Here is a 26798-nt window from a genome sequence, read left to right on the forward strand (position 1 = left end):
CCACTTGTATAATTGTGTTTAAATAACTAAAAATACTACATTTAAAAATACAAATGCTTCTATTCATATTTGAGTTAAAAGGTTTACATTTACTTTAATCATAAGATGAAATTTGTAAATACTATCCCTTGAAATAAAAAGATTATTGAATGGAAGTATTGAGTTTTTATAAATAGATAAACATAGCAACAAATTTTTGTCAGCTTAACTTTTAGTCTAAGATTTAAAAGTGCAGATAAGGAGTCAATCAAATATGAATTTATTCTTTCAATTAGAATGATGTAAGTTTGTACTTATAAGGTTTTCTTCATGACCTTGCACTAATTAAAAAACTAAAAAAATATTTAATCACATTGACTAAAATTGTGAAAAAAATAAAAAATCAAATGTGTTTATTTGAACAAATGAAAAGAAGGAACTTGTATAAATGTGTAATCATACGAATGAGGATAAATAAAATAGCTTTATATAAATGTCTATAGAAAGTAAATTAAAAATTATGATAAAATACAAATTTATAAAAAACAATTATTAACTTGATTGACGAAAACATATGTTGAGTCCTCTAGAAAGAAGATCGCCATTAAAAATCAGTGTGGGGCTAACACGCTAAAGACAGTGTGGGGCTAACACGCGTATAGAACTCCAAATTATTTTAACTCTTTCGGTTTACTGTTCGACGATTTCTAGTGAGTTTCACATTCACATTAGAATTCTCTTTAAAGTCTTCAGCGTTCAGAACGATGGAATATAAAACTCTGTACCAAAAATAATGCGCATTGTTGAGGACAACGGGATTCCTTTTCTCACAAGAAAAAATAAAAATATTTTATTAGATGATGTGGTCAAGATTTCATCAATCACCGCAAATTTGGTGTGACCCAGTTTCAGGAATTTTCTGAGGGTTTGGTAGAAACGAGTTCATTCGGAGAAGATATTATTCTTCAAAGCTTATACCATCGAGCAAAGGAAGGATGAGAGAATATGGATTGGTTTCGGAAGGATCATTCAGTATTGTTTAACTATTTGATCTAATGAATTCAACTGTCTGAGATTCTTTTGAGTCAAAGTTTTTGGAGCCATCATCGAAATGGTTAAAGAGAATTGTTTGATCTATTTCTGTTTAGCTCTATATATGCTTATTTCACCCTGTCAATGCGATTTGTCAGAAGCTTCTGCCAAAGACGCCCTCTCTTTGGGGGATTCTCTGAGGGCAGATCAGACCATTACGTCAAAAAATGGCACTTTTGAATTGGGATTTTTCAATCCCAAAGGAACCGACAACTGGTATGTTGGCATCTGGTATGCCCAAATCTCTGAGAAGACCATCATTTGGGTGGCTAACAGAGAAACTCCCATCGGAAAAACTCCCGGCATTTTCACCCTGTCTAAATCTGGATATCTCCGTGTCTCCGATTTGCAAGGAAAAGTCATTTGGTCGAGTGATGATACTCAGCAAGCCAAGGCATCCATGGCTTCCATACTCGACACTGGTAATTTTGTTCTTTTGGGAGCCCAAAACACTTCAGAGATTGTGTGGGAGAGCTTCGCACATCCCACAGACACATTGATGCCGCACATGAAGTTTTGGAAAGGAATAAAAATGAGATCTTGGAAGAACCATGAGGATCCATCATCTGGGCCATTCTTTCTAGAAATGAATCCGGCACTAGAACAGAAAGACTTTATACTGCACTACAAAAACGGTGTTCAGTATTACAGCACCGGGGCGTGGATGGGAACCTACTATGCCACCATGCCAGAGACAATATCTCGCTCCATACTAGTTGAGGATTTGATCGAGTTGTCACCCACAAGAATGTACTACATTTATTGGTTTACTGCCAAAGCCGGTTCAATGGTGGCCAGGCAAGTTTTAACCCCGGATGGATACCTGCTATCATATCTCTGGGTTGATAACAGTAGATGGACCATGGATTGGTCACAGCCCCAAGAAAGCTGTGGCGTTTATGGGGTTTGTGGAGCTTATGGAGTCTGCTTCACCCAAGCGAACAATCAATTGTGTAGCTGTGCGGAAGGATTCAAGCCAAGAGATGCCAATGCCTGGCATTTGCGACAATGGTGGTTAAGCGGTTGTGTTCGGCGGAGCCCATTGCAATGCTCTGCCTCCCCTGAAGCCGCCATTAATGGCAGTCGCAGTGATACTGCAACAACAGATGGTTTTCTCCAAGTGGGCAATGTTTCTTTGTCTGATAACGAATCTCCGGAATATACCCAAGAGTCTTCGAGTCTCCAAGAATGCAAAACTGCTTGTCTCGGCAATTGCTCCTGCTCGGCCTTTGTTTTCACTGATTCAAATCCTTCCGTTTGTAAATTGTGGTTTGGCGATCTGTTGAGCTTACAGACCAAGGGCATGGACAAGGATACTTCTTCTGATGGAGAGTCCTTGTTTATCCGATTGGCTGCTTCTGATGTGCCAAAGTATTCATCCAATGGAGGAACAAGAATAAGAAGAAGTACACTACTTGTGCTCTACATTTCAATTCCTCTGGGTAGTGCTGTTTTGGGTGCTCTGTTTATCAGTGCATGGGTTTTTATCCAGCGTAGGCGTAGAAGACTGCGTGAGAATCTCGAATTCAAGGATGCATCAGCATCATTCAGAATATTCAGCTACAAAGAGCTCAGAGTTGCTACAAACAATTTCGCTCACAAGTTGGGAAAGGGAGCATTCGGCGCGGTGTTTAAAGGAGCTCTGACTGACAAATCCCTTGTAGCAGTGAAAAAATTAGAGGGTTCTGATCAAGCAGAGAAACAATTGCGTGCGGAAATAAGCACCATTGGAAGCATACATCATGTGAATTTGGTGAGACTCAGGGGATTCTGCGTAGAGGGATCTCAAAGAATGCTTGTTTACGAGTACGTGCAAAATGGGTCTCTGAATTCTTTCTTGTCCCGGAAGGCCAAAGAAGCAGGGAGAGTGTTGGACTGGAATACCAGATTTGGAATCGCTTTGGGTACTGCAAGGGGGTTACTTTATCTCCACGAAGAATGCAGAGATCGCATCATTCATTGTGATATCAAACCAGAAAATATTCTTCTGGATGCAGATTTTTCCCCAAAAGTGGCCGATTTTGGACTGGCGAAACTTATTGGCAGGGATTTCAGCAGAGTTCTGACGACAACAAGAGGAACGAGAGGATATTTGGCTCCTGAATGGCTTTCAGGATTGCCAATAACAGTGAAGGCGGATGTTTACAGTTTTGGCATGACATTGTTGGAAATAATCTCAGGGCGAAGGAATCTTGACTTGAGTGTGGAGGGATCTCAGTGCTATTTTCCCACCTGGGCTGCAACTCAAATTGACAAGGGGAACTTCATTTGCACTGTGGATGAGAGGGTTGCAGAGGAGGCGGATGTTGAGGAGATAAGAAGGGCGGCCATGGTGAGCATTTTGTGCATTGAGAGGGATGAGAGTGTGAGGCCGAGCATGGCTCAAGTTGTGAGAATGTTGGAAGGTAAATCAGAGGTTGACGTTGATCAATTTCAGAGATCTCTGCGACAGCTGGTTGACAGCCACTGAAGGGAAACAGATGAGAAATCTCACGAGAGGAAAAAAGTTTCTAGTCAAGAAACATAGCACGATTTATATATTATGATATAGATGTACATTTATACACCTATATTCGAGGGGTGCTTAGGTAGATCTTCTCTGAATGTTCTGTAATTTGACTGAGCCGAGCATGTTTGATCTGTAACTTAAGGTTGTGTAGTTGCCCTTTTAAGGTTGTTAGTATTGATTACAAATTTGTTAGAATTAATTGCAGTTATATAAGATTAAATTAAATGTGTTCTAAGTTTTTGAAAATAATAGGCGATGGGATGTTGCATTGGTATAATAAATGTAGCATATGCAAATATAGAATCATAGGTGATGTGATGTTGGATTAGTATAATAGATCTAGAACATTCAAATATAGTAGTTTAGTGTGTAACAACTATTGATCTATTTTTAAGGTTTTCAATACAATGTTGATGTGAAACTATGTTTGATAACGTGGGTCTAAAACATTGCTTATAAGAAAAGTTTTGCCAAATAAATTAGTACAACCTCTTTCTTATTTACTTGTAGAAAATGTTGTAAAATTAGGTTTTTTGTTTTTCAAATACCTAACAAAAATGTATGCTAATATGAAATAATATTTGATATCGTACACCTAAAGTATACACAAAGATTTTTCGGACTAAACTTATATATCTTCTCTCTTGTTTCCTTCTACAAATTGTTGTAAAACTAGGTCTTGGACTTTTTAAATGTTTCAACAAAAAAAGAAGAAGATATGATATCATATTTGATAATGTAGACCTAAAACTTTATTTATAAAAAGAAGTCTTATGGTATTATTGTCTTAAATAATTAATCTCACCATATCATAAGGAACACTTTAGATAATATCCACTCATAAAAATTCTTCATACACACCAAGCACATGGGTTCTTTCCAAAATGAACGAAAAAACTAGGTTGTCTAAAGAAAACACACCCATAAAAAACCAAGTGATTGAGGCATTCAAGGATAACTAATTTTCCAAAACGGGAAATTGTGTTTGATCATCCAATTAATATGCATTCTAAGAGGCCCAAGGATTCATTATTTTAAGGCACTCATCCAATTTAATCCATTTATGATGCATTCAAAGAAATGTGTAGATTCATTTTTCTTAAATATGAATTCTAGAATTTGTGTAGGTTTATCTCTTAAAGACATTCACTCCAAGGAAAGTGTTTAACATGCAAGGTTCATTCCCCAAATAATTATAAAATAAATTAAGAACCCGATAAGTATATTAGTAGTTTCTATCCTCCAATCTTTGACAATCAAGAAAAAGTTGTACTTGATTGGTTAGTCTCTGGTCAAACAAACTAAAACTGAAGTAAAATATTTGTAAGAAATGATAAGATTGAGCAAGGAACAGAAAACAATCCAAGTAAGTTAAGTGTGAAACAATGTTACCATGAGATAAGAAAAATCCAAGAGCATACACCAAGATGGTTCAACAATGGAGACAAGGATTTATAAGGGGAAAGCAAAGAAAACCCCTTGTGAGTATTATGAATGAAGGCAAATGCCTAAAGAAGAGAGAGAGAGAGTGTTGGAGAAAAATAGCTCAATACAATAACATCAAGTGCTAAGAGTGAAGAAGAAAGAAGGAGGAGCATCTCTTATATAGAGATGAGAAAGGAGTTGCATTTGTAACTCCCATTTCTATGAATGCCACATTCATAATAGGTGTGTGCAAAGTGTCACAATCCTCTTAAGGAAGATAAACTAAATTCCTTAATAAAGGAATTAAAAAGAGTTGTCCTTACATGTGGAATAAAGGACAAATAATGACATGTCCTCCACATGTGTACAATAGGAAAAACTATATTTAGGGATCCTTGGAATATCCCAATTAATACATCCAAGGAAAGATTAACCTTTCTAATACCCCCCCTTAATCTTTACTTGGGGAGTTTACATCAACGGGTTGTAAACCCAAATTTTTACAATGGAACTGAAATCTCTCTTTAGAAAGTGGTTTGGTTAAAATATCAGCCACTTGATCTTCTCCTTTACAATAAAGAAGAGTAATTTGCTTGTCTTCAACTTGTTCTCGAATAAAGTGATGTTGAAGTGAAATATGTTTGGTTCGTGCATGAAAAATTGGATTCTTTGCCAAGGCAATAGCACTTTGATTGTCACAATGTATAGGGGTAGGTGATTGTTGAGGTAGACCCAAATCGTCAAGAAGTCTTCTAATCCATAAAGCTTCCTTAGTTGCATTGGTACAACCTTTGTATTCAACTTCAATTGAGCAAAGGGAAATAAAGTGTTCTTTTTTGCTTTTCCAAGAAATTGCACCTGAACCAACAAAGAAACAATAACCACAAGTGGATTTCCCATCATTGGGATCTCCATCTAGATTGGAATCAGTATAGCCATGTAAAATGAATTCAGAATTGGCATCATAGAATAATCCCATATTAATAGTTCCTTTAATGTACCTTAAGATTCATTTAGCAACTTTAAAATGAGTTTGTTGAGGTTTCGACATAAATCAAGAAACTAAACCAACACTATAAGCAATATCAGGTCTAGTAAGAGTTAAATAATTTAAACTTCCTACCAACTGTCTATACAAAGTTTCATCAAGAAAAGGAGTATTCATATCAACCATTAATTTAGTTCCTAATTCACATGGAATTGAAACATGGTTAGAGTCATTCATCTTAAATTTTTCTAAAAGATCATGAGCATACTTGCTTTGAGAAAGAAAGATACCCTTAGGAGTTTGGCAAATTTGCATACCTAAGAAGTAATGTAAGATACCTAAATGAGTCATCTGAAATTCCTGTTTAAGTTGGAACTTGATATCAGAAATCAAACCGTCTGAACTAGAAGTGAGAATTAGATCATCTACATAAACAATAACAATGATAATATCATCGTTAGTATGTTTAATATACAAATTAGGATCATTCTTACTTCTAGCAAAACCTTGAGAAATAAAGAAAGAATTAATTTTAGAATACCATTCTCTAGGTGATTGTTTAAGACCATAAATAGATTTTTTCAATTTGCAAACTAGATTTTCACTACCTTTCTTAACAAATCCAGGAGGTTGAGCCATATAGATTTCTTCATGTAAATCACCATTTAAGAAGGCACTTTTAACATCCATTTGATGAATGGGCCAATTCATTTTAGATGCTAAAGCAAGAACTAATTTGATAGTAGGCATTTTAGCAACAGGAGCAAAAGTTTCATTATAGTCTAATCCTTCAATTTGTGAAAAACCTCTAGCAACTAGTCTAGCCTTAAATTTACTAATTTCATTATTAGTATTCAATTTTGTTTTGTATAACCATTTACATGAAACTATATTCTTTCCATGAGGTAACTTGACTAAGTCCCAAGTTTGATTAGCAATTAAAGAATCATATTCCTCTTGCATGGCTTTTTGCCAATGAGGTTGAGAGTTAGCTTGATCAAAAGACTTAGGATCGTTAGAATTCATAATAGTAGTCATCAAAGCATAATTACAATAATTAATCCTTCTATGTTTAATTCCACCAAATCTAGAAATGTAGTCATCACCTTCATTGACTAAGTTTTGAGCCCATTTAGGTTTACGTTTAGTTGCAATGGAATTATCACTAGAGGAAGAATCATTAATAAAAGCATCATTAGTAGCTACTTGAATATCATGACTTGTAGGAGCAGAAATAATAGGTGGTGTTTGAGTTGAAGGGTTAAGAGGAGGAGTAGGGTTAAGAGAAGGAGGTTGGTCCTCCACCAGCACCATTTTAGTGCCACTGAATTCTCCATCATGTGTAGTAGAACAGTCATGGACTCCATTTTCTGCAATACAAACATCTCTAGCAACTTGAACTTTGTTAATAGTGGAATCATAAACACGATAACCCTTAGTGTTTTCATCATAACCAACAAACATATAAGGAGATGACTTAGCATCTAATTTATGCCTTTTCTGTTTAGGAGTATGAACATAAGCAATAGATCCAAAAATTCGCAAATGATGTAAATTAGGTTTCCTACCAGACCAAGCCTCTTCTGGAGTAATAACCTTGAGAGCTTTGGTAGGAGTCCTATTAAGAATATAAGTTGCGCAAAACATGGCTTCAACCCAAAATTTATAATGCAGATTCTTAGCATGCAACATGCTTCTAGCCATTTCAACAATGGTCCGATGCATTCTTTCTGCCACACCATTTTGTTGTGGTGTATAAGGAATAGTAAGCTCATGTTTAATTCCACATAATTTCAAATAAGAATGAAAAGCATTATTCACATATTCCTTTCCATAATCAGTTCTGAGAATTTTAAGTTTAAAACCAGATTGCCTTTCAACATATAACTGAAATTCAATGAATATATCAAGAACTTGATCCTTGCTATGCAAAAAATAGATCCAAGTTCGTCTAGAAAATTCATCAACAAAGGTAAGTGCATACCGAGAACCTTGGATGGAGTTATTCTCCATGGGGCCCAATAGGTCACTATGGACCAGATGCAACTTATGAGTTGCCCGCCATGATTTTCCACTTGGAAAGGGCTCGCTATGCATCTTACCACTTATACAACCTGTACAGGCAATCTTAGAAGGAATAATGTGAGGCATGCCATCAACCATATTTTTCTTTTGCATGAAAGTAATATAATCCGAATTTAAATGGCCAAGTCTTTCATGCCATATATTGAAATCAATAGAAGTATGTAACGAATATCGTGAACTAGCAAATTCATGGAATTTAAACAAATTTTCATTATCCATTTTAGCATGAGCAATCACTTTTTGAGTTTGAGGATCTATGAAATAACATGTATCTTTATAGAATTCAACTTTATAGTCCTGACATAACTGTGAAACAGAAAGCAAATTAGTTTTCAGATCAGGTACATACAATACATCATGCAATTTACCATTAGGAATAGTTACATCACCTAAACCTTCAACTTTACAAGTCTGATTATTAGCTAACTGAATAGGAATGTTAGCAATATCAGGGTGTAGAGAATCAAATATTTCTTTATGAGAAGTTACATGTTGTGATGCACCACTGTCAACAATCCATTCTAAAGGTCTACAAAGATTAAAGCTACAAGTAAAAGCATGATGAGAATTAGAACCAATAGAGTTACCTTTTTTATGATTTGATTTTTTATTATTGTTACTGTTGTTCATAGGTTTTTTATCATTTTTCTTTTTAAAAAAGTTATTGACAATATGACCATCTTTGCCACAATAAGAACAATGAGGTTTGGAATTGGAATGATTCCTTTGATTATTAGTATTACGATTGTTATTATTGTTATATTTCGCATGAAATTTATTGTTGGAATTATTTGAATTAGTATTATATTGTTTGTTGTTATTATTATTATTATTATTGGAATGAAAATTATTATTTGAATTTCGAGACACAAATGCATGTTCAGTTGATTTAAGGGTACCAAACTGAATTAGCTTAGCTTCTTCCTGTCTTAATAAAGTTTGAAAAATAACATAAGTTAACTGAGAAGTTAAAGTAGGAATAGCAAGCTGTGCATGAATATTAGTTATAAATTGTTGAAACTGTCTAGGAAGACACTTTTTAAGAATAAGATGAATTAAATGAATGTCCTCTAATTGAACACCTAGGGCAATAATTTGGCTTTTAAGAGAATCAAATTTTAACAAAAATTCATCCATACTCTTAAAATCTACATACCTGAGATCTTCAAGTTGATCCTGCAACTATATTTTGCGGTATTCATCTCCACTGTCATACTTGGTTTGCAAGATTGACCAGGCATCATGAGCTTTAGAACAGTGAGAAATTAACACATATAAATCTGGAATAATGGAAATACCAATTAAACTTAAAGCTTCTTCATTTTTAGATTTCCAAGTATCTTTTTCGTCTTGGGTAGCCGCTAAACTAGGTTCAAGAGAAGGATCAGTGGCTATTTTGAAGAGGTGTTTAAAGAAAAAAATGAATGAGATGTGAGTTTTCTAGGAATGATAATTAGAATAACTAAGTTTTATTTCTGGAATTAAGCTTGACATTTTTATGAATAAAAATGTCCCCCCTAATAGAAATATGACTTATATGTTAACTTGAATAAAAAACATGATGATGGAACTGAACAAAAAATAATTCTGCAACAAAACGTTAGTACAAGGACAAAACTGAAAAAGAATCATGCAGAAGTGTTATTAGAATGATAATAGCCTAAAAAAGACAACGAATCTAATTCTCTATATTTAGGATGCCTATATTAATGATTCCTAATGATTAAAAAAAATGTAATACAACATTTAAGTGTTTTTTATTGAAAAAAAGATAGAGGAATCTAATTTTCTATAATTAAGATGATAGTGAATGATTGAAAAAAAAGAAACGTAAGAGAAAGTAACTGCCAAAAGAATGAAAAAGCTGCTAAATAACTGAAATCACTGACATGCAGAGGTCCAGGACAGCAAAATGACAAATGCGAATAAGCAAAGATGAAAAAGTTATGCAGGCATAAGGACAAGCTGCATAAAAAAAAACACCCTCGTTTTTGCTTTATGTTAAAAAATTCAAGCAGGGAAAAGATCAAACACTCGAATGTTCGGTATCAGCTCTCCAAAGCCTAAATAGTACCTCTCACGATGTCTTGAAAAACGTTGTGGTTTGAAATCACCACTCGCAGATCACAACCCAAGCTAATGGTGGCGATGAAGCAGCTTCCGGAGCACATCGGAATAAACTACGGTCGCCTCGGCGACAACCTCCCGGCGCCGCAAGACGCCGTATCTCTGATCAGGTCCCTCAGATTCCAACAAGTAAAGATCTTCGACTCTGATCTGAAGGTCCTCGCTACTCTATCCAACACCGGCCTGTGTCATAATGGCAGCAACCAACGAACATTGGGGTTTTTCTCCCAAAACAGGTTTGATGTCTGCTGCAGTGAGATTTTGAGCTGAAGACCCAGTAAAATGAAGAGAGCCTGTAAAATGAAGAGCCTTTAAAAAAAATTTCAATCCACACAAAGAGAAAAACGCATGGGAAACAGCCTCCGGAGCCGCTGTAGCAGGAAAGAAAGTTTCTAACAAAAGTTTTAGAACCGTATGTTCCAAGGAGGAAAGCCCGAAAGCTTTTAAAAAAATTCAAGAAGAGATCTTGAAAAACGCAAAAAGTAAGAACTAAAATGGAAAGAACAAGAAATTAATTAAGATCACATAAAATTTTTATTTTAAAGTTTTTTTTTTTATAAAAATTTAAAAGGAATTAGGAAATATATTTAAATTTAAATAATATGTATAGGAAATATATTAAATTTTTTTTTTTTAATCTATTGAAATTTTTTTAAAACACACTTAAATAATGATATCCTTCAATAATAATAAGTAAATGATATGAAGTAATATTTTGTTGTTTTGGCAGCACGCCTTCCAAAACAACAAAAAATAAAAATTTGAAACTTTTATAGGAAAACCCTTTGGCGGCAAGCCTTCCAAAGAGGGTTAGTAAAAAATGATGCAATAAAATCTGCACACAAAGGATGTTAGAGTGAGCAAAAAATTGCAACACAAACTTCTTCTCTCAATGACATCTCCAAATAAGGTGTGCTCCAATGAATGGAAACCTTCAACACAAAACTTAAAACAAGGATTAGATAGCCAAGCTCTGATACCATGTAAGAAATGATAAGATTGAGCAAGGAACAGAAAACAATCCAAGTAAGTTAAGTGTGAAACAATGTTACCATGAGATAAGCAAAATCCAAGAGCATACACCAAGATGGTTCAACAATGGAGACAAGGATTTATAAGGGGAAAGCAAAGAAAACCCCTTGTGAGTATTATGAATGAAGGAAAATGCCTAAAGAAGAGAGAGAGAGAGAGTGTTGAAGCAAAATAGCTCAATACAATAACATCAAGTGCTAAGAGTGAAGAAGAAAGAAGGAGGAGCATCTCTTATATAGAGATGAGAAAGGAGTTGCATTTGTAACTCCCATTTCTATGAATGCCACATTCATAATAGGTGTGTGCAAAGTGTCACAATCCTCTTAAGGAGGATAAACTAAATTCCTTAATAAAGGAATAAAAAAGAGTTGTCCTTACATGTGGAATAAAGGACAAATAATGACATGTCCTCCACATGTGTACAATAGGACAAACTATATTTAGGGATCCTTGGAATATCCCAATTAATACATCCAAGGAAAGATTAACCTTTCTAATAATATTCAAATAGGTAGACATGTTAGTTCTCATAGCATAAACATTAGTTTACATAGAGACATCTCTCTCTCTCTCTCTCTCTCTCTCTCTCACACACACACACACACACACACACACACACACACACACACACACACTAGTAACATCACATGACTTTTAAAAATACCTCTTGTTAGATGTTTAAATATTTATTATATATATATATATATATATATATATATATATATATATATATATATATATATATATATATATATATATATATATATATATATATATATATATATATATAAGTATTTTGGATATTTAGAAGTTAAATTAATGTATATTTATTTTTAGATGTACATTTAATTTATTTTTATTTATGCATGTACATTTAATTTATGTTTATTTATATTTGTGTATTTAATTTATTTTGATGAATGTGTATTTAATTTAATTTTATTAAGTAAGTTTCATTAACACATACAGGGGTCCTCATTGTAGAACTTAGGTATCATTAAGATTATACTAGGATCCCTTACGACCCCAAGGACACATATAACCCACTTATGACACCTATGGTGGCTTAAAGTTTTCTACGACACCTATAACACAAGTGTAATATATTTTAAATTTTAATATTAGTTTTCAATGTACATGCACTTGTAATATATAGTCGAGTACTTAATTTTTAACATTTAGTTCACATATTACCCCTAGATGGCCACACGTGATAGAGATCATGTACAAGCCTAGGATATCCATGAGGATGCTTGGGTACCTCATTATCAAAGTCTGACATAGAATCAGGGTTAAGGTAAGGGACATGGACATGGATAGGATTAGGCTAAAGGACAACCCTAAGGCCAAGGACATGGACAAGATTGGGGGTAGGGACCACATGTTGTTGTAGCCACTATCCACTCTTGCACTCCTGATTTAGTGACCATATTCCAACTCGATGAATTGACTCAAAGAGTCCATCTATAGATCCAAAGATGGATTGTATACAAATATTTTGATCTAGGGACTTCCAAGGGTCATAAATTTTGACTTGGATATGAGTTTTCTTTGAAATTTTACAGGTGGCTTTTTCAGGAGTATTTATGTGATTTTCCAACAAAGGAAACTCTATTGGTTGTCATTTCAATATATTTTGGGAGCTAGAAAGCTCATCTAGACCTTCAAATTTAGTATTCAGTTTTCTTTCAACATTTTTTAGAACTTGTGTTTGTAGTAAATTCAAAATTATGTTTGTAATTTCAAATATTAGATGCCAATTCTTCTTATCTTAAATATAGGGGGAAGTTGTAGGAAAAATTCTAGCTTTCTAGGATTTATTTTTTTCATTACCCAAAATGGAAAAATTCAAAAATTATGAAAATCTACCAAAATAAGGAATTTTTGTTTTAATTGGTTGTTTGAGGATTTGTGGAGGATTGTAGAAGGAGGATGGATGAATGGAAAGAGATCCAACCAACAAAATAATTTAGAAAGAAACCCACTGCTAAAGAGTTAAATGTTGTAATACCTTTAGATTGCCATTAAAGGAAGCATTTGTGAAGCTACAAGGAGAAAATTAAACCCATTCAAATATCATAGACCCCCCTACTATTGGAATGTGTGCATCAAAGATATCACTATCTCACAAGCCTTAAATAGGAGATCTAGATTCTAATAAAAAGTCCAAAGAAAAACTTAGAAAATAAAGAACTGAAGTCTTTCAATTTTTTGGATCTTGAGGAACGAGCTTTTACACCATTAGTACAACAATCGTTATCACCTTGGGATCACAATCAACAATAGAGGGAAATTTCACACCAAGATGAGGATGAATAGTCTATATCCTTTTCATCATGTGTACAAGACATACAAAGAAAAGAGATACATGTGCAAGGGGAATATCTAGTTAGTGCTAGTAAAGGTATGCACATCTAGCTTTCACTTCTACTAGGTGAAGGTTTTGTTGTATTAGAGAAGAAGAAACTATTTCTTTCAAATTTGATCCTATGATAGTGGACAACTTTTTCTAAATATAGTTTCTAAACTACCAAGGTTTTAAAAAAAATGATACTTGATTAAGAGGGTGAAACCCCTTGCACATGAAAAACCATTCATATTTTTTGTTGAAAAACATAACATGGCTATTTTTGTGCGCTCCATGAAATGTTTAGTTTATTTAGTATTTTGAAAAACCCTTTGGCAAGATTGTAGGTGAGATTGAGATCTAGAAATTATGTATTTTATGTGATTTTATGACAACTATTTTTTATTTTGTGAATTTTTAAAGTGACCCTTCACCTCATCTTGAATTTCAGGTACCTCTTCATGTGTTGGGCAAAACTTGCATCAAAACAATCTAAAATCAACACTGTTTTCAAAAACTGTAGAGAATCAAGTGTAGAACAATAATATGTAATGTATTTTCCATTTGGTAAAGTAGATAAAAAGTTATTTTAAAAATGGTAGCCATGTATCTGAGAGGACTGTCAAGACACTAATATAGAAAAATTAACTTCGTAATGCAGATGTCGTCCAAAAATAAAAAATCTTACATGGTTAGAAAGGTAAGAAAAAATGTTAGATTATGGTCTCAATTTTCAGGATACTCACTTCACCATTTGTGAACCTAATGAAGTCAAAATGAGAATTAATCTTACAAGATGAGAAAACATCTAAAGCAACAAAACTTGAGGGAAAGCATCAAGCCAAGCCTTTGGGTAGTTTAATAGGCCTATTACCAAGCCTAAACGAGATCATAATTTTATGTTTAACAAAACACAACTACACTATGTATAGTAAAACTAAATTTTCATACTATCCATAAGGTGATCATGTTATATCCATGTAAAAATAATTTCAATTGTAACTTGCCATATATATATATATATATATCACTCTTAAGATCTTTCATTGCTTTTGTTTTTTCATAACTAGATAGGGTTATGGAGAACTAGATGCAATGCATTTAGTCCTTCATAACACGATCACAATTTATCAAGCATAAAGCATGACCAATTAAGGAAAAATGAGAATTTTATGTTTAGGTCTCCATAATATGATCCTATTTTTGGTAAGTTAAAACATGATTCATTATGGCTAAGTTGAAGTTTTTTAATGTTATTTTCTTAGTTTGATAACTGGTTAAGACTCATTTTGAAATTTGATGAAAAGTACACATAACACAATCACATTATGTGTAATTTTAAATTTTTTTCATGGTGTCCACTTTTTTGAACACCATCTTGGTGCACACACTGCTCTATAAATTTTTCTTCTTCTTTGGTGTGTCACAATAAGAGTATAATTGATATTGTAGTAGCCAAGAAGAAATCTAAAAAATATGGTAGTAAATTTTTTTGGGGTAGTATGAATGTAAATTCTATCTACCCATTGACTTCAATGAAGATTTAAAGATTAGAGATAATGCTCTTTTTAAATTTTATGATCCTCAATCACCCAATAAGAATTTATTCCTCTTGTACGATGAAGCTAAACTAGTAAAGTGTGTTCTTCAAAGTGATAGTTACATAATCATTCATGCGCATAATATAGAAGGTAAAGTCATTGCTAATGATTATTTATTTGAAAATGAAATCATGGTTGAATCAACATTTAAAGAAAATGATTAAGTTGGTAGATGATACTTTTATGATTCTTGATATTAACAACTCTAGTTCTTGTGGAGTAAAAGCCAATCTAAAGCATGTCACCTTATCAGAGTTCCTCCCACAAAAGTGTATGATGTAGATTGGTTATTTGAATGAAAGCATAGGTAGATAGAAGTTTTTAATCCATCCAATTTGACATCCAACATCAAAGTAGTCTCCATATGGTAGAAGTTTTTCGTCACATCATATATCCACCTAGTACTATTCTAGAAAGGGTCATGTAGTTCTCCTAGACAATAAGTGGTTTCATGTGATTAATTTGTTGTCTTCACTCTTTGAGCTAAGATTTTCCTATGTGTAGATATGCTTATAATTAACTTTCAGCTAAGTTGCAAGTTTTTTTGTGTTGGTTTAGTGTAAGTTTTGTCTTGTTAACTTTTTCCTACTGCCCTTCCATCTCTACAAGAAACTTTGACTCTATTATTGCCCAATGGATTATAGCACTACTCTTAAGAAGAGATTATGTAATTTCTCCACTTTCTACATGAAAAATAATTCCTTAGAAATAGACACTTGTTGGCCCACTTAATGTCTCACAATTTAAAGTTTTTGAGCCAAACCCCTCTATTTTCATGTTAATCCTCCATAAACATTTTCCTCTTTCAAATTGCATGGTAAAATCTAATTAAGTGAAAGCACATGTCATAAAACCTCTTGAACTAGTTGAACATGATCATCCAAGTTGATAGGTTCAACGAGGTTTAACAAGTTCATCTAGCTTCATAGGGTTTGACTTTTCTTCTCCTCATAAGTCTAAGTACTAGAGAGAGAAAAATAATTTCCTATTGTGTGATTGTAATAGGGAAAGAAGGAGAAGTTGTTGATTTCATATTGGTTTTGACAAGTTAGTGTCTACACACTTATGCCATTTACTTAGTTCATGCCAAACAAGTAATACATGTTGAGTCCATAGTTAGTGCCAAGCCACACAAGTGCCAATCAAACATTGTATGCTGAGTGATTCAGTAGCCAAGCAAGTAGTGCATGTTGAGTGATATAGATACTAAATCTTAGTGAATAACTTAGTATATGCCAAGCATTAGAGACTTCGAATGCTGAGTGATATAGTTTTGTTATAGGGTATGTGCAGGATCATGGTGTGCCAAAAAGTGGCGATGTGAAAAAAAGAGAGTTTGAAGACGCCTAAAAGCGCTTCAAAATCTGCTCTGACTTTTTTTTACCTATCTAGGAACCAAACCTGGAAGGTTAAGCCGAGCCTTATCAGATATTCGATTTGACATCGAATATCCGATAATATCGGATATCCAATTTTAAATCAAATATCTGACTAATAATTATAATCATATAATAGTATGATATATTATTTAATATTAATATTTACTTGATGATATTATTATTATTTAATATAATATTATTATTAAATAATAATAAGATATAATAATAATATCATATTAAATAATAATAATAATATTATTATTATTATATTAAATAATAATATTATTATTAGTATATTAAATAATATATCATACTATTATATTATAATAATAATATTATTATTTAATAAAATAATATTATTATAATTATTATTATACTATAATATAATAATAATATTATTATTATATTATAATCATATAATATTATACTATAATAATAATATTATAATGTATTATATTATAATAACATATTATATTATAATAATATAATATAATATTTCATATATTATAATATATAGTAATGTAATATATATATATATATATATATTTATAAGATATAATATAATAATAATAAGTAATATCTTATAATATAATATATAATAAAAAAGTATAATATATTAGAAATTATAATAATATAATATAATAATAATATTATTATATAGTATAATATTTTATATTATAATATATAGTAAATTAATATAATAAATATAAAATATAATATAAAAATATTTAAAATGTAATATATATTATATATTATATGTTATATTATATATTGTACTCATTTTATGGTATTGTGCCATATCGGATATCCGATATAGTATCAGATATCTGATACCTGTACATTGGATTAAATAAAATCACAGACCCGTGGGCCCTCATTTTACATGAATTTGGGGCCAGTATTGCCATAGCAGATCGGATATAAGATATTAGGTATGTTATAGTATTGCCAGTATTTTATAGTGAAAACATTTACACTAAATGAGAGAAAATGAACCTAACAATATAATTGTATGTTCTCTCCCATGCCATGAGTGCTAGTACAGACTAGGATGGGGTAGAGAGAACGCTTGGTTACGACCTTGCATTCCATAGTATGCCTCGTCAGTACGAGAGGATACTATTGGCTGCAGGATCAGTAGGGACTCGAGATTCCTAAGGGATTGCTCGGGTAACTTCTACGTGACTTTTGCGATGACACTTTCCCGCTTGCATATTAGGTTTCCTACGTGTCTTGTGGTACCTCTGGGATTTAGATGTCGATCTTTTTAGGAACCCTTGAGTTAGCATACTTATAGGATTTCCTGAACTTAGAGAGTATTTATGATTATAGGTTTTGTTATCCTATTTGGGACTTGAGACTATCTCCTCAGCGCGGTGGGAGTGGACCATTTAGGTTCCATGCGATCGGGTGGTAGTGCTTTTACTCTTACCATTGAGATCCGTTCTGTGGTCACCGTGGCTGGAGTTTTCGTGATTGGCATTTACCTTCACTATGTTCTTGGATTATTATGATGGATGGTTAGATTTTATGATAGATGTTTTATCATTATGGATGTATGGATGTATCATGTATGGTGAATAGTTTCATATATTTGTACTGTACTTTGTATCATGGATTTGAGGATGTTGTATCTTGATCTTTACATATTTATATTCTTTTAAGCCTTTCATACCCTGTGACTTGTACAGTGGATGATTGAGCATTCCAAAAATTAAATTGCCGAGAGGCATTCGGAACAAATGTATATTATGGACATGGGACTTTCTGATTATTCTTTCATATGTATGTGATAGTTGTTAGACTTAGATTTAATTAAATTTAAACGTGACTCAACGTCTTGGGATCTTTAAGAAATGTAACTTGCAATGTATGTTTGTCGATGATTACATGTTATTGCTTTCGCTACTATGTGTTGATGTGTATGTCATACTTTCTTACTTTAAAAAAAAAAAAAAATGTTTAGCAAACTTAGAGAAACTTTAGGTTAATTCTTTTGGATCCCTTGGCGGGGCGTTACATTCGAATGCAGGAATTCCATTCCTTCTAAGCATGTATGTCCACAACTATGTTCCAGAAACAACCACTGAACTAGTAGGATACGTGAATCCATCATCATCTGTGATCGGTTGTGCAAGTTTTTGTTTGCCTCTTACACAACGTGCTAACCAATAATCAGATTTCTCATCATTCCCGTGTGATGCAACCAATGCAAAGACATGTCCTGGCTGAAGTAGATCTGATAAATGGTTATGCTCAAGTGAACTTTTCATGTCATCATTTTTGATAGAGGGTATGATAGACAATGGTGTAAGATAATGTGGAGCCCATGTGTCCACCCACTCACTTGACTCACAGTGATCCCAATCAACTGAAAACAAGTACGACAAAAACAAGCTAGTTGTCATGTCCAAATGGTCCATGTACTAGAATTAGAGCTCCAAAATGAATGCATTTTTGATGAGTCTCTCACTGTAGCAAAATATGATCTATCACCTATGGACCCTTCCTCAACCAACCAAAAGAACCTGCGTACCACTGAATCAAGAGACCCCCCTTGTGATAATGCTAAACTACACCAATCAACAATGCTATGAGCATTAAGAAGCGTTGTTTTTGAAATCTTCAGTTGCTCCTTAACTAGAGCTCTCTTCACACATGCCCCTGCTCCATCATGTTCCCCTTTTCCATGGCCGGACTCAAAAAAACTCCAAATATGAGGCACCCCTCTCTCTACGTGCATCCTACACAACCAATAAAACATGTGAGCATTCTTGAATTGACCTATACAGTTATCTGACCAAATGATATGTCTATCCATAGCAATTGCATGCTCATGTAAGAAATCAAAAAAATTCTCAAAACAATGTTACACAAACTCGTGAGAGTGAGATCTATCATCATTCATATAAAAATGATACTCTCTAATAATCTTTCGATTATCTTCCACACTATCAGGGGCATGTCTATATGTTATGTGAACAAAAATTGCAATCTGAATGGAGTTGTAATACTGAGATTGTGTCTCATTTTGAGGTTGCAATGTGTAGTTCTCAGCAAAATCAACAACTGATATAATAGTGCCAATGGGAAAAGTCTCTTTACACGTTCTAAATTGTTGATCCAACCACTAAGACCTGTGACTATGTCTTGCATACTTGTAAAATAGATTTGCCTTGAAATCTGAAATAAAATTTGCCACACCAATATCTTTTTCAACCAATTCACATCTAGAGCTCTCACTCTCACTCTTCAATGTGTATTTCACCGTTTCATATACCTTTTTTTTTAGTATTGTCTTTCCAAGATCTTGTTCTCATGGAAACATGTGTCAAACTTGGATAAGCCACCACATTTTGAACACTTCTCATTTAAGCAAGAATTTCTATAAAAGGAACAACCATCAACTCTATGACATAAGAGTTGATCTAGCAAGTCCCTTGATGATTTTGGAAGCCCACTAGCCCCACAATCCTCCAACATTTCTTTACTATGCAAAGTAGAATAGATGAAGCGTAATAGTTCATGGTGCATAGAAAAATCAACATGATATTTGCAACAACATGTATTTCAAATTTTGAGTGGCACACACTAAAATAGCTTGAAAGATTCAAAAGCCCTTTGTGATATATGAAGACTTGGATGACTCTCTCTAAATTGTTTGAACAACATAGTTTGACTTTTAAATGGTGTTTAGGATGTGGCGTGCGATATCTGATGCCAATTCTCAAATTTAAGATGTCTTTAGCATTGGGTGATACTCGTGAGTTAGAGTGCCAAAATTGTGTAATTTCTTCCTTCACATCGTTGGATAGCTTCTTATAAAAATGTGGAAGTCTCCCACCAAATGCCCATGTTTCATTTTGAAGAGGATCATCAATTTTCTCTCGTTGACTAAGTGCTCTTCTCAAAGTAGTACGATTTAGATTCAAATCAATACAAGTTTGTCTCATATATCTACCCTTTCTCAAATGATGACTTACCAAAGAGGTTGTAATGACCCTTCGAGTAGCTCTATTATCCATCTCTCTGCTATTTTTTCCAATGCTATTGAGAGCACTGAAAAGATTCTTCATGATAATGGCATTTCTTTCCAACTTTTTATTGACATGAATCTTCAATTTGGAAAGCATAAGTCTCATCTTTTGCATCTTTAATAAGTGCATGAAAAGCTGACACTGCTCTACCACTGTCTTGTTGCTGAAAAACATCTGATATGGTCTTGAAGCCCATAACCGAATGGTTCTTTCTAATTTTTTTCCTTCCAAACTAGCAATAATCATTTCATCAATTTCAATTATCCATTTTGGTGTTTTAGAACCTTCATGCCGATTATAATTAGGAGATATGTAAGGTTCTCGTGCATTAGGTTCCTATGCATTGTCATCTTCGACATGGTCAATTATGCAATTTGGATTATGACTTGGTGGCATTTCTTCTTCAAAATTTTCATTCTCCAAATTTTTAATTTTGGCATTATCGTTTTCAATGGGTACATTTTCATTCCCCAATTGTACATATTCATTATCTAATTCTATGATTTCACCTTCGATTGATTCATCGTCAACTTGACTGATATTTAGCATACCTTGTCTTTTTCTTTAGTGTTCCATTTTGTCCCTTTCTCTATATGTCGCAATGTCTTCATTGGATATCTTCCCTTTGCGTTTATCCTTTCGACGACTGCTGCTCCCCATTTAGATAACAAATTCGAACACCTAAGGTTATATTTTCGAATTTTTTTTGATTAGTTGGGCCCCAAAATGCGACTTTCTTCAAAACCCGCAAAAAAGAGAGTGGAAAAGTGATGTTGTCGGGTTTGCAGGGATAGGGAATTATTGGGAATTGGTGCCAGTAAAATTGGATATCTGATCCTAAATCGAATAGCCGATTTGAAATCGAATATCCGATATTACAAAGTGAATTTTTGGAGGGAAAACTTGTTATAATTTCCCTCTTTTTCCATAATTATATTAATATTATCAAAATCAAAACTTGCTATAATTTTTCGACTTTGGTTTATTAATAAGCTAATAGTATAGTAGTATTAATATATAATAGTATTAATAGTATAATAGTATTAATATAAAGTATCAATAGTATTAATATATAATAGTATTAATATATAGTAATATTAATATATAGTATTAATATAGCTATAGTATCAATATTATTATACCCATAATAGTATTAATATTATTACTATAGATATAATAGTGTAAATATTTAGTGTTTATTTATATTATTATTATTATTATGCTACAATATAGTATTAATATATATATTATTATTATAGCTATAATAGTATTATTATTATTACTATAGATATGATAATATTAATATTTAATGTTTATTTATATTATTATTATTATTATCATAAAATAGTATAAATACTATATATATCCTTTCATTTTTTAATCCATATACACACGAACAATTTGAATATGTCCGTAGGGGTCCTAAGACCCCTAGGGACATATGTCATCATTTAATGGGTCAAAGAGGGTCGTAGGTCACCCTATGAATCCATTTGACCCATATGGCCCATTCGAATATGTCCGTAGGACCCTTAGGGACATATGTCGTCATTTAATGGGTCAAAGGGGGTCATAGGGCACCCTATGACCCCCTTTGACCCATATGAATGATTCAAATATGTCCTTAGGGGTCTCAGGACCCCTAAGAACATATGTCGTCATTTAATGGGTCAAAGGGTATCATAAGTCACCCTATGACCCCCTTTGACCCATATGAATGATTTGAATATGTCCATAGGGGTTATAGGACCCTTAGAGACATATGTCATCATTTAATGGGTCAAAGGGGGTCATAGGTCACCCTATGACCCCCTTTGACCCATATGAAGGATTCTAATATGTCCCTAGGGGTCCTATGACTCCTAGGGACATATGTCATCATTTAATAGGTCAAAGGGTGTCATAGGTCACCCTATGACCCCCTTTTGACCCATATGAATGATTCAAATATGTCCCTAGGGGTTATAGGACCCCTAGAGACATATGTCGTCGTTTAATGGGTCAAAGGGGGTCATAGGTCACCCTATGACCCCCTTTGACCCATATGAGCAATTCGAATATGTCCCTAGGGGTTCTAGGACCCAAAGAGACATATGTCATCATTTAATGGGTCAAAGGGGGTCATAGGGTGACCTATGACCCCTTTTGACACATATGACCCATTCGAATATGTTCCTACGGGTCTGAGGACCTCTAGCAACATATGTCGTTGTTTAATGGGTCAAAGGAGGTCATAGGTCACCCTATGACCCTCGTTGACCCATATGAATGATTCGAATATATCCCTAGGGGTCCTAGGACCCCTAGGGACATATGTCATCGTTTAATGGGTCAAAGGAGGTCATATGTTACCCTATGACCCCCTTTGACCCATATGAACAATTTGAATATGTCCCTAGGGGTTATAGGACCCCTAGAGACATATGTCATCGTTTAATGGGTCAAAGGGGGTCATAGGTCACCCTATGACCCCCTTTGACCCATATAACCCATTCGAATATGTTCTTAGGGGTCCGACGACCTCTAGCGACATATGTCATCATTTAATGGGTCAAAAGGGTTCATAAGGACCCATATGAACGATTCAAATATATCCCTAGGGGTTCTAGGACCCCTAGGGATATATGTTATCTTTTAATGGGTCAAAGGGTGTCATAGGTCACCCTATGACCCCCTTTGATGCATATGAACGATTAAAATATGTCCCTAGGGGTTATAGGACCCCTAGAGACATATCTCGTGGTTTAATGGGTCAAAGGGAGTCATAGGTCAGCCTATGACCCCTTTTGACCCATATAAACAATTCGAATATGTCCCTAGGGGTTATAGGACCCCTAGAGACATATGTCGTCGTTTAAAGGGTCAAAGGGGGTCATCAATCACCCTATGACCCCCTTTGACCCATATGAACAATTCGAATATGTCCCTAGATGTTCTAGGACCCTTAGAGACATATGTCATCTTTTAATGGGTCAAAGGGAGTCATAGGTCACCCTATGACCCCTTTGACCCATATGACCCATTCGAATATGTTCCTAGGGGTCCGAGGACCCCTAGTGATATATGTCTTCATTTAATGGGTCAAAGAGGGTCACAGGTCACCCTATGACCCCCTTTACCCCATATGAACAATTCGAATATGTCGCTAGGTTTTCTAGGACCCCTAGAGACATATGTCATCGTTTAATTGGTCAAAGGGGGTCACAGGTCACCCTATGACCTCTTTGACTCATATGACCCATTCGAATATGTTCCTAGGGGTACGAGGACCCCTACGACATATGTTGTCATTTAATGGGTCAAAGAGGGTCATAAGTCACCCTATGACCCCTTTTGACTCATATTACCCATTCAAATATGTCCTTAGGGGTTCTAAGACCCCTAGCAACATATGTTGTCGTTTAAGGGGTCAAAGAGAGTCATAGGTCACCCTATGACCCTATTTGACCCATATTACACATTCGAATATGTCTCTAGGGGTCTTAGAACTCCTAAGGAAATATATTTTCATTTAATGGGTCAAAGGGGGTCATAGGTCACCCTATGACCCCCTTTGACCCATATGAACGATTCAAATATGTCCCTATGGGTCATAGGACCCCTAGGGACATAGGTCATCATTTAATGGGTCAAAGGGTGTCATAAAGCACCCTATGACCCCCTTTGACCCATATCAACGATTCGAATATGTTCTTAGAGGTCGGAAGACCCCTAGGGACATATGTCATCATTTAATGGGTCAAAGGGGGTCATAAGTCACCCTGTGACCCCCTTTGACCCATATGGCCCATTCGAATATGTTCCTAAGACCGTTAGGGACATATGTCATCATTTAATGGGTCAAAGGGGGTCATAGGGCACCCTATGACCCCCTTTGACCCATATGAACAATTCGAATATGTCTTTAGGGGACCCAGGACTCCTAAGGACATATGTCATCATTTAATGGGTCAAAGGGTGTCATAGGTTACCCTATGACCCCCTTTGACCCATATGAATGATTCAAATATGTCCCTAGGGGTTATAGGACCCCTAGAGACATATGTCATCGTTTAATGGGTCGAAGGGGGTCATAGGGCCCTTTGACCCATATTAACAATTTGAATATGTCCCTAGGGGTTCTAGGACCCCTAGAAACATATGTCATCGTTTAATTGGTCAAAGGGGGTCATAGGTCACCCTATGACTCCTTTTGACCCATATGACCCATTCAAATACGTTTCTAGGGGTCCAAGGACCTCTAGCGACATATGTCATCATTTAATAGGTCAAAGGGGTCATCTTATGACCCCTTTTGATCCATATGAACGATTCAAAAATATCCCTAGGGGTCTTAGGATGCCTAGGGACATATGTCATTGTTTAATGGGTCAAAGGGGGTTATAGGTCACCTTATGACCCCCTTTGACCCATATGAACAATTCAAATACGTCCCTAAGGGTTATAGGAGCCCTAGAGTCACATGTCATCGTTTAATGGGTCAAAGAGGGCCATAGGTCACCCTATGACCCCCTTTGACCCATATGACCCATTCGAATATGTTCTTAGGGGTCTGAGGACCTCTAGCGATGTATGTCATTGTTTAATGGGTCAAAGGGGATCATAGGTCACCCTATGACCCCCTTTGACCCATATGAATGATTCGAATATATCCTTAGGGGTCCTAGGACTCCTAGGAACATATGTCATCATTTAATGGGTCAAAGGGTGTCATAGGTCACCCTATGACCCCCTTTGACCCATATGAACGATTCAAAAATATCCCTAGGGGTCCTAGGACCCTTGGGGACATATGTCATCATTTAATGGGTCAAAGGACCCCTTTTGACCCATATAAACAATTCAAATGTGTCCCTAGAAGTTTTAGGACCCCTAGAGACATATGTTGTCATTTAATGGGTCAAAGGGGGTCATAGGTCACCCTATGACCCTCTTTGACCTATATGACCCATTCGAATATGTTCCTAGGAGTTCGAGGACCCCTAGCGACATATGTCATCATTTAATGGGTCAAAGAGGGTCATAGGTCACCCTATGACCCCCTTTGACCCATATTACCCATTGAATATGTCTCTAGGAGTTCTAGGAGTCCTAGAGACATATGTTGTCGCTTAATGGGCCAAAGAGAGTCATAGGTCACCCTATGACCCCCTTTGACCCATATTACCTATTCGAATATGTCCCTAGGGGTCCTAGAACCCCTAGGGACATATGTCGTCATTTAATGAGTCAAAAGTAGTCATAGGTCACCTTATGACGCGCTTTGACCCATATTAACGATTTGAATATGTCCCTAGGGGTCCCAAGACCCGTAGGGTCATATGTCATCATTTAATGGGTCAAAAGGGGTCAGAGGTCACCCTATGACCCCCTTTGACCCATATGAACAATTCAAATATGTCCCTAGGGGTTCTAGGACCCCTAGAGACATATGTAATTGTTTAATGAGTGAAAGGGGGTCATAGGTCACCCTATGACCCCCTTTGACCCATATGACCCATTCAAATATGTTCTTAGGGGTATGAGGACCCCTAGTGACATATGTTATCGTTTAATGGGTCAAAGAAAGTCATAGATCACCCTATGACCCCCTTTGACCCATATTACCAATTCGAATATGTCCCTAGGGTTTCTAGGACCCCTAGAGACATATGTTGTCATTTAATGGGTCAAAAAGAGTCATAGGTCACCCTATGACCCCTTTTGACCTATATTACCCATTCGAATATGTCCCTAGGGGTCTTAGTACCCCTAAGGACATATGTCATCGTTTAATGGGTCAGAGGGGGTCATAGGTCACCCTATGACCCCCTTTGACCCATATAAATGATTCAAATATGTCCTTATGGGTCTTAGGACCCCTAGGGACATATGTTGTTGTTTAATGGGTCAAAGGGTGTCATAAGGCACCTTATGACCCCCTTGACCCATATGAATGATTCGAATATGTCCTTAGGGGTCTTAGGACCCCTAGGAACATATGTCATCATTTAATGGGTCAAAGGGGGTCATAGGGTCATAGGGTGACCTATGACCCCCTTTGGCCCATATGGCCCATTTGAATATGTCCCTAGGACCCTCAGGGACATATGTCGTCGTTTAATGGGTCAAAAGGGGTCATAGGGCACCCTATGACCCCCTTTGACCCATATGAACGATTCGAATATGTTCTTAGGAGTCCTAAGACCCCTAAGGAC

At 35.1% G+C, this 26798-nt stretch overlaps 1 pseudogene across 1 annotated transcript; it reads left to right on the top strand.

Annotated features, from left to right (window-relative positions):
- Positions 1–752: 752 nt before the first annotated feature.
- LOC149554226 (G-type lectin S-receptor-like serine/threonine-protein kinase At2g19130 pseudogene) lies at positions 753–3815 on the top strand (annotated as a pseudogene). The gene has a single exon (XR_016353231.1). The product of XR_016353231.1 is annotated as a G-type lectin S-receptor-like serine/threonine-protein kinase At2g19130 pseudogene (transcript).
- Positions 3816–26798: the final 22983 nt, after the last annotated feature.

The sequence above is a fragment of the Cupressus sempervirens genome, chromosome 6 (assembly GCF_028749045.1).
Source record: "Cupressus sempervirens isolate cs-2001-9-10 chromosome 6, ASM2874904v1, whole genome shotgun sequence".
In the NCBI taxonomy this organism is placed as follows: Eukaryota; Viridiplantae; Streptophyta; class Pinopsida; order Cupressales; family Cupressaceae; genus Cupressus; species Cupressus sempervirens.